The sequence below is a fragment of the Trachypithecus francoisi genome, unplaced genomic scaffold, assembly GCF_009764315.1.
Source record: "Trachypithecus francoisi isolate TF-2019V2 unplaced genomic scaffold, Tfra_2.0 Lachesis_group5, whole genome shotgun sequence".
NCBI classification, from domain to species: domain Eukaryota; kingdom Metazoa; phylum Chordata; class Mammalia; order Primates; family Cercopithecidae; genus Trachypithecus; species Trachypithecus francoisi.
In genome coordinates this window covers 132,315,938-132,326,446 of record NW_022681470.1, presented here as the reverse complement: position 1 = coordinate 132,326,446, position 10,509 = coordinate 132,315,938, and positions in this window count along the sequence as shown.

Genomic DNA, 10,509 nt, shown 5'->3' with positions numbered 1-10,509 from the left:
CGGCCTACTGTTTTTCTCAGTCTATAATAGAAAGATGTTGGAATCCCCTCTGGACAACACAGGAAACTCCCAGATCTGACATCAGGATCTGAGAAAGACTCCAGCTCTTACCTGAAATGTGTTTAACCTTATTATTATTTTTGAGACAGAGTTTAGCTCTTGTTGCCCAGGCTGGAGTGCAATGATATGATCTCGGCTCACTGCAACCTCTCCCTCCCGGGTTCAGGCGATTCTCCTGCCTTAGCCTCCCAAGTAGCTGGGATTATAGGTGCCTGCCACCACACCCACCTAATTTTTGTAGTTTTAGTAGAGATGGAGTTTCATCATATTGGTCAGGCTGGTCTCAAACTCCTGACCTCAGGTGATCCACCCGCCTTGGCCTCCCAAAGTGCTGGGATTACAGTTGTGAGCCACCAGGCCCAGCCAGAGCCACTGTGCCTGGCCTGTGTTTAACCTTAGCAAGCATTTTGCAAGTCTTCAGGCCCCACTTCCTGTGCCCCATTTCACAGGCAGAGAAACTGAGGCTCAGAGAGGAGGGCAATGACTTGGTCAAGGATACAGTAGTAATCCAGGCATTCACCAAGAGTTGAACACCAACTCTCTCTCCTTTCTTTGTTCTTTCTTTTCTTTTCTTTTTTTGAAACAGAGTCTTGCTCTGTCACCCAGGCTGGATGCAATGGAGCAATCTCTGCTCACTGCAACCTCCGCCCCGTGGGTTCAAGTGATTCTCCTGCCTCAGCAACCTGAGTACCCGGGATTACAGTGAGCACCACCATGCCTGGGTAATTTTTGTAATTTTATGTTTTTGTAGAGACGGGGTTTTGCCATGTCAGCCAGGCTGGTCTCAAACTCCTGATCTCAGGTGATCCTCCTGCCTTGGCCTCCCAAAGGGCTGGGATTACAGGGGTGAGCCACTGTGCCCCGCCTCTTTCTTCTTTATTTTCTTCCTGGGATTGGAAAGGGGATAATTCAGACCCCACATGGCCTCCAACCTTGGCCCACAAACCTGCCATGGCTCCCATCACCCTGAGCCTGCTGGCATCCCCTCCTCACCTGACAATGGAGGCTCTCGAATTAGGTTGTGTCTCCTCAAAATTCATGTCCACCCAGAACCTCAGACCATGAGCTTACTTGGAAATAGGGTCTTTGCAGGTGTAACTGGTTAAATTAAAAGAGGTCTTACTGGAGGAGGATGGATGAATCCAGTGACTGGTTCCTCATATGAAGTAGAGAAGAGATGCAGAGAAACACCTGGGGAAGATTCCACGTGAAGACAGAGGCAGAAGTTGGATCAATGCATCTACGAGTCAGAGAACCCAAGGATTACCAGCAATAACCAGAAATCAGGAGACGGGGCATGGGATGCATTATTTCTTAGAGCCTTTAGAGGGAACATGGCCCTATAACACCTTGGTATCAGACTTCTGGCTGCCAAAACTGTCAGAGAATAAATTTCTGTTGTTTGATGCCACCAGGCCTATAGCGATTTGTTACAGCAGCCACAGGAGCTCATACACACCTTTTTTTTGTTTGTTTTTTTGAGACACAGTCTTACTCTGCTGCCCAGACTGGAGGGCAGTGGCGCGATCTCGGCTCACTACAACCTCTGCCTCCCGGGTTCTCCTTCCTCAGCTTCCCGAGGAGCTGGGATTACAGGCATGCGCTACCATGCCCGGCTGACTTTTGTATTTTTAGTAGAGATGGGGTTTCACCATGTTGGTCAGGCTGATCTGGAACTCCTGACCTCAAGTGATCTGCCTGCCTCGGCTTCCCAAAGTGCTGGGATTACAGGCGTGAGCCACCGTGCCTGGCCTCATACTCACCTTCTGATCCCACTTCTGTCTACCCCTTGGAGACCTGGTCCTCTGTGCCTGTTGTTGGGATTGGACACCTTTAGATTTGAACTTAAAACTGGCCATTACAACTTTACAATCAATGACTGGATGGGGGTGGGATCTCACGCCTGTAATCCTAGCACTTTGGGAGGCTGAGGCAGGAGGATTGCTCAAAACCAGGAGTTTGAGACCAGCTTGGGTAATATAGCGAGACCCCATCTCTATAGAAAAATTTCAAAATTAGCCAGGTGAGGTGGCACATGCCTATAGTCCCAGCTACTTGCTAGGCTGAGATGAGAGGATTGCTTGAGCCCAAGAGGTCGAGGTTGCAGTAAGCTGTGATTGCACCACTGCACTCCAGCCTGGGGGACAGCAAGATGCTGTCAGTACTTTTTAAAAGTATTTGTGGGGATATATACAGATGCTCCTCGAGGTGGTTATGTCCAAGTAAACCCATCATAAGGTGAAAATATCGCACACCAGAAAAGTATTTAACACACCTAACCTAGTGAACACAGTAGCTCAGCCTAACTTACCTTAAACATGCCAGGAACACTTACCTTTAGCCCAGCGCGGTGGCTCACACCTGTAATTCCAGCACTTTGGGAGCCCGAGGCTCTCAGACTGCTTGAGCCCAGGAGTTTGACACCAGCCTTGGCAATGTGGTGAGACATTGGCTCTACAAAAAACACAAAAATACAAAAAATAAAAATAAAAAAATAGCTGGGTGTGGAGGTATACGTCGGTGGTCCCAGCTACTTGGGAAGCTGAGGTGGGAGGATTGCTTGGGCCTATGAGGGCAGAGGTTGCAGTGAGCCGAGACCTCGTCACTGCACTGCAGCCTAGGTGACAGAGCGAGACCCCATCTCAAAAAAACAAACAAAAAAACACTTGCCTTAGCCTATAGTTGGGCAGTATCATCTCACACAAAGCCTATTTTGTAATAAACTGCTGCATACCTCATGTAATTTATTGAATATACCCAAGTAAGGTTTCTACTGAACACAGATCACTTTTGCAGCATCATAAACCTGAAAAATCATAAGTCAAATGATCAAAAGTCAGTGGTCATCTCTACTTTTGTAAGCAGACAGGGAGGGCCTCCAGGTCTACAGGAATTTTTTTTTTTTTTTTTTTTTTTTTTTTTTTTTTGAGACGGAGTCTTGCTCTGTCGTCCAGGCTGGAGTGCAACGGCGTGATCTCGGCTCACTGCAAGCTCCGCCTTCCGGGCTCAAGTGATTTTCCTGCCTCAGCCTCCCAAGTAGCTGGGACTACAGGTATGTGCCACCGTGCCCAGCTAATTTTGTATTTTTAGTAGAGACAGGGTTTCACCATGTTGGCCAGGCTGGTCTCAAACTCCTGACCTCCAGTCATCTGCCCACCTTGGCCTCCCAAAGTATTGGGATTACAGGCATGAGCCATTGCGCCTGGCCAGGGATTCAGGAATTCTTTTTTTAATGTTTTTTTCTTTTTTCTTTTCTTTTTTTTTTTGAGATGGAGTCTTGCTCTGTCATCCAGGCTAGAGTGCAGTGGCACAATCTCAGCTCACTGCAGCCTCCACCTCCCAGACTCAAGTGATTTTCCTGCCTCAGCCTCCCTAGTAACTGGGATTACAGGCATGCACCACCACACCCAGCTAGTTTTTGTATTTTTAGTAGAGACAGGGTTTTGCCATGTTGGCTAGGCTGCTCTCAAACTGCTGACCTCAAGTGATCCACCAGCCTGAGCCTCCCAAAGTGCTGGGATTACAGGCGTGAGCCACCGCACCCAACCTGAACTACAGGAATTTAACCAGCTTGAACATATGAGCCTGTTTCCCCCTGCCCCATAGCTTTTTTCCAAACCCCATGTAGAATGAGGTCACCTGGCTGGCTGGAACCAGTTTATGACAGACCTCAGCAACTTATAGATGAAGTGGTAAACTCTAATTCTTACCATGCTATAGTTTCCACTCCAGTCCAGGAGAGGTGGCTCACACCTGAAATCCCAGTGCTTTGGGAGGCTGAGGAGGCAGGATCACTTGAGGTCAGAAGTTCAAAACTAACGTGGCCAATATGGTGAAACCCCATCTCTACTAAAGATACAAAAATTAGCCGGGCGTGGTGACCCATGTCTATAATTCCAGCTACTCAGGAGGCTGAGGCAGGAGAATCACTTGAACCCGGGACGCAGAGGTTGCAGTGAGCCAAGATCACGCCACTGCACTCCAGCCTGGGTGACAGAGTGAGACTCTATCTCAATAAATAAATAAATAAATAAATAAATAAATAAATAAATAAATAAAATAAAGTTTCCATGCTGGGAGGAACTACAGCTCAATGCCTTCACAATGCGACCTATGTGCTGGCGTGATGGCTCATTGCGTCTGCGCCACTGCGACACTTTCTATGCATGCAATGATGTACCCTCTCCCCTCTCCATTGCCCCAGAAAACGCTCCTGTCACTTTCCCTCTTGGGGACACTGCATTGGAAAAAAAGCAAAGCCCACTCCTGATTCTTTGCTTACTTGGGACAAATAATGAAACCCCTATTAATCAAAACCTGCATTCTTTTGGAGAGTTGTTTGTTACTAGGCAAATGAGCCCCCTTTTTCTTGGGTAACATTTTCATTTTTCTTGGGGTAAGTATCTAGAAGTAAAATGGCTGGATCTGAGAGTAGATATATGTTTGACTTTGTAAGAAACTGCAAGCCGGGCACAGTGGCTTGTGCTTATAATCCCAGCACTTAGGGAGGCTGAGGCAGGAGGATCGCTTGAGCCTAGGAATTTGAGGCCAGCCTAGGCAACATGGAGAAACCTTGTCTCTAGAAAAAAAAAAAAATAGCTAGGCATGATGGCATGCATCTGTAGTCCCAGCTACTTGGGAGGCTGAGGTGGGAGGATCTCTTGGCCCCAGAGATCAAGGCTGCAGTGAGCCATGATTGTACCACTGCACTCCAACCTGGGCAACAGAGTAGGACCCTGTCTCAAAAAAAAAAAAAAAGGCTGGAGTGCAGTGGTGCAATCACAGCTCACTGCAGCCTCCACCTCCTGGGTTCAAGCGATTCTCGTACCTCAGCCTCCTGAGTAGCTGGAATTACAGGCACACACTACCACGCCTGGCTAATTTTTGTATTTTTGTAGAGATAGGGTTTCACCATGTTGATCAGGCTGATCTGGAACTCCTGACTTCAAGTTATCTGCCTGCCTCAGCCTCCCAAACTGCTGAGATTACAGTCATGAGCCACTGCACCTGATCACAAAAAAAGGGGAAATTTACAGTTTCATTTTGGGTTAATTTTTGTATATAACGTAAGGGTCTGATATGGTTCAGCTTTGTGTTCCCACGCAAATCTCACCTTGAGTTGTACTCCCATAATTCTCACGTATTGTGAGTGGGATCCAGTGGGAGATAATTGAATCACGGGGGCAATTTCCCCCATACTGTTCTTGCTCTTTGTGAATAAGTTTCATGAGATCTGATGGTTTTCGTTTTGTTTTTGAGACAGAGTCTCTCTTTTGCCCAGGCTGGAGTGCAGTGACGTGATCTCAACTCACTGTAACTTCCGCCTCTTGGGTTCAAGCGATTCTCCTGCCTCAGCCTCCCAAGTAGCTGGGACTACAGGTGCCTGCCACCACACCCATCTGATTTTTTGTATTTTAGTAGAGACAGGGTTTCACTGTATTGCCCAGGCTGGTCTCGGACTCCTGAGCTCAGGCAATCTGCCCGCCTCGGCCTCCCAAAGTGCTAGGATTACAGGCATGAGCCACCGCACCGGGCCAAGATTTGATGGTTTAATCAGGGGTTTCTGCTTTTATCTTCCTCATTTTCTCTTGCCACCACCATGTAAGAAATGCTTTGCACCTCCTGCCGTGATTCTGAGGCCTCCCCAGCCATGGGGAACTGCCAGTCCAATTAAACCTCTTTTTCTGTCAGTCTTGGACATGTCTTTATCAGCAGTGTGAACATAAGACTAATACAGTAAATTGGTACTGGGAGTGGGGCATTCCTGAAAAGATACCTGAAAATGTGGAAGTGACTTTGGAACTGGGTAACAGGCAGAGGTTGGAATGGTTCGGAAGTCTCAGAAAAAGACAGGAAAATGTGGGAAAGTTTGGAACTTCCTAGAGACTTGTTGAATAGCTTTGCCCAAAACGCTGGTAGTGATATGGACAATAAGGTCCAGACAGAGATGGTCTCAGATGGAGATGAGAAACATGTTGGGAACTGGAGCAAAGGTGACTGTTGTTATGTTTTAACAAAGAGACTGGCAGCATTTTGCCCCTGACCTACAGATCTGTGGAACTTTGAACTCGAGAGAGATGATTTGGGGTATCTGGTGGAAGAAGTTTCTTAGCAGCAAAGCATTCAAGAGGTGACGTAGGTGCTGTTAAAAGCATTCAGTTGGGCCGGGCGCGGTGGCTCAAGCCTGGAAAAGCCACAGACACTCAACATCAGCACTTTGGGAGGCCAAGACGGGTGGATCACGAGGTCAGGAGATTGAGACCATCCTGGCTAACACGGTGAAACCCCGTCTCTACTGAAAAATACAAAAAACTAGCCGGGCGAGGTGGCGGGTGCCTGTAGTCCCAGCTACTTGGGAGGCTGAGGCAGGAGAATGATGTAAACCTGGGAGGCGGAGCTTGCAGTGAGCTGAGATCCGGCCACTGCACCCCAGCCTGGGCGAGAGAGCAAGACTCTGTCTCAAAAAAAAAAAAAAAAAAAAAAAAGCATTCAGTTTTAAAAGGGGAACATCACACACCGGGGCCTATTATGGGGAGAGGGGAGGGGAGAGGGATGGCATTGGGAGTTATACCTGATGTAAATGATGAGTTGATGGGTGCAGCACACCAACATGGCACAAGTATACATATGTAACAAACCTGCACGTTGTGCACATGTACCCTAGAACTTAAAGTATAATAATAAAAAAAGGAATACTACTTTGTGGAAAAAAAAAAGCATTCAGTTTTTTTTTTTTTTTTTTTTTTTTGAGACGGAGTCTCGCTCTGTCGCCCAGGCTGGAGTGCAGTGGCCGGATCTCAGCTCACTGCAAGCTCCACCTCCTGGGTTTACGCCATTCTCCTGCCTCAACCTCCCGAGTAGCTGGGACTACAGGCGCCCGCCACCTCGCCCGGCTAGTTTTTTGTATTTTTTAGTAGAGACGGGGTTTCACCGTGTTAGCCAGGATGGTCTCGATCTCCTGACCTCGTGATCCGCCCGTCTCGGCCTCCCAAAGTGCTGGGATTACAGGCTTGAGCCACCGCGCCCGGCCTATTTTTACTTTTTAAAGACAAATTCTCACTCTTTCACTGTCTCTCAGACTAGACTGCAGTGGCCTGAACTCACTGCAGCCATGAACCTCTGGGTTTAAGTGATCCTCCCACCTCAGCCTTCCAAGTAAGTGGGTACAAGCATGCACCATCACACCTGGCTGATTTTTAAAATTTTTTGTAGAGATGGGGCCCCACTATGTTGCCCAGGCTGGTCTCAAACTCTTGGGCTCGAGTGATCTTCCTGTGTCATTCTCCCAAAGTGCTGGGATTATAGGCAAGAGCCACCACACCTGACCTCATATGTCCTGGGGTGAGGCATGTCTCTGCATGCCTAGAACTTAGTGGTAATCCTCCATGTTGTAACAGATGGTGGGACCAGGTCGAAGAATGCAGGCAGCCAGTGGTGGGAGGCAGGGGAGGCTGAAGGTGACCCCGGTATCCTCTGAGCTCCTGCAGGGTTGTGCTGGTGGCGATAGTGGTGGAGGGTTTTTGTGCTTTCGTTTTTCTCCTTTCTCCAACAACAAACTAGAATTGGTTTCTTTTTACGTTGTTGTTGTTGTAGAGACAGGGTCTCTGTCACAGAGGCTGGGATGCAGTGGTATGATCATAGCTCATTGCAGCCTCAACCTCCAGGGCTCAAGTAATCCTCCAACCTCAGTGTCCTGAGTAGCTGTGACTACAGAAAGCACCAGCATGCCTGGCTAATCCTAAAATTTTTTGTAGAGATGGGGTCTTGCTATGTTACCCAGGCTGGTCTTGAACTCCTGGGCTCAAGTGGTCCTCCTGTCTCAGCTTCCCGAAGTGTTGGAATTACAGATGTGAGCCACTGTACCTGCCCTGTTTGCCTAATTTCCTTTTCAGATTGTTCATTGTTAGTGGTGTAGAAATACAATTGATTTTTTTTTTTTTTTTTTTTTTTCTGGAGATGGAGTCTCTCTCTGTGGCCCAGGCTAGAGTGCAGTGGTATGATCTCGGCTCACTGCAACCTCCACCTCCCGGTTTCAAGCTATTCTCTTGCCTCAGCCTCCCGAGTAGCTGGGACTACAGGCATGCACCACCATGCCCAGCTAATTTTTGTATTTTTAGTAAAGACGGGGTTCCCCCATGTTGGCCAGGATGGTCTCGATCTCTTGACCTCGTGATTCACACGCCTCAGCCTCCCAAAGTGCTAGGATTACAGGCATAAGCCACCGTGCTTAGCCAATAAAATTTTTTGGTTTTGTATTCTGCAAATTTGCTCTATTTGCTTATTTTAATAGGTTTCTGTGGATGTGTGTGTAACTTCTGGGATACTCTATGTATAAGATCATGTCATCTGCAAACAGGGATCATTTTATTTCTTCTTTTCCAATTTGGATGCAGAAATTTTCAATTTTTGTTTCATACCTAATCACGTTGGCTAAAACTTCATATATATATAATATATATCTTCATATATAAAACTTCATATATATGTATATATTCTTCATATATAAAACTTTTTTACTTTTTAAAGACAAATTATATATATATATTAAGATGGAGTATAGGTCTGTCATCTAGGCTGGAGTGCATGGTGTGATCTTGGCTTACTACAACCTCCACCTCCCACGTTCAAGCAATCCTCCTGCCTCGGCCTGCCTGAGTAGCTGGGATTACAGGCATGTGCCACCATGTGTGGCTAATTTTTGTATTTTCAGTAGAGATGGGGTTTCACCATGTTGGCCAGGCTGGTCTCGAACTCCTGACCTCAAGTGATTCGCTCACCTTGGCCTCCCAAAGTACTGAGATTACAGGCATAAGCCATCACACCCGGCCTGTAGGATGTTTAGCAACATCTCTGGCCTCATCCCACTAGGTGCCACTAGCACCAGCATCCCCTCTAGTCGTGACAATCAGAATTGTTTCCAGACATGGCCAATGTTCCCTGAGGCCTGGGGTGGAGTAGGAGAGCAGAATCATCCTTGCTTGAGGATCATTATTCTGTGCTAAAAAAGAATCAAGAAGGATATGTAGAGTTCCCTTTTCCATAATATATATTTATTATTTTTTAACTTTTTCAAGACGGAGTCTTGCTCTGTTGCCCAGGCTGGAGTGCAGTGGCACAATCTTGGCTCACTGCAACCTCCGCCTCCTGGGTTCAAGCAATTCTCCTGCCTTACCCTCCCGAGTAGCTGGGATTACAGGCGCATGCCACCACACCCAGCTAATTTTTGTACTTTTAGTAGAGATGGATTTTCAACATGTTGCCGGGTTGGTCTCGAACTCCTGACCTTGTGATCCGCCTGTCTCAGCCTCCCAAAGTGCTGGGATTATAGGCGTCAGCCACCATACTTGGCCTATATTTAATTTTTTTTCCCCCCCGACATGGAGTTTCACTCTTACTGCCCCGGCTGGAGTGCAATGATGTGATCTCAGCTCACTGCAACCTCCACCTCCTGGGTTCAAGCGATTCTCCTGCCTCAGCCTCCCAAGTAGTTGAAATTACAGGCGCCCACCATCACACCCGGCTAATTTTTTGTATTTTTAGTAGAGATGGAGTTTCATCATGTTGCCCAGGCTGGTCTCAAACTGCTGACCTCAGGTGATCCACCCGCCTTGCCCTCCCAAAGTGCTGGGATTGTAGGCATGAGTTACCGTGCCTGGCCTATATTTAATATTTAAAGTGATTCATTTTTATAGCCAGAAAATAACGTTTTGAAATTATTGGCCAGGTACACTGGCTCATGCTTGTAATACAAAAATATAAAAACTAGCCAGCTGTGGGGGCTTGTACCCATAGTCCCAGCTACTTGGGAGGATCACTTGAGCCCAGGAAGGGGAGGTTGTAGTGAGCCAAGATCATGCTACTACACTCCAGCCTGGGCAGCAGAGCGAGAACTTCTCTCAAAAAGAAAGAAAAAAAGAAATTATTTACATTTATTGAGCATACAATATGTGCCAAGCAGTTTACCCATATTAAAAGTATTGATGGCTGGGCATGGTGGCTCACGCCTGTAATCCCAGCACTTTGGGAGGCCGAGGCGGGCAGATCATGAGGTCAGAAGATCGAGACCATCTTGGCTAACATGGTGAAACCCCCATCTCTACTAAAAATACAAAAAATTAGCCAGGCGTGGTGGTGGGCACCTGTAGTCCCAGCTACTCAGGAGGCTGAGGCAGGAGAATGGCGTGAACCCAGGAGGTGGAGCTTGCAGTGAGGCGAGAGGGCGCCACTGCACTCCAGCCTGGGCAGCAGAGTGAGACTCCATCTCAAAAAAAAAAAAAAAAAAAAAAGAGCCAGGCGCGGTGGCTCACGCCTGTAATTCCAGCACTTTGGGAGGCCGAGGCGGGCAGATCACGAGGTCAGGAGATCAAGACCATCCTGGCTAACATGGTGAAACCCCGTCTCTACTAAAAAATACAAAAAAAAAATTAGCCGGGCGTGGTGGTGCATACC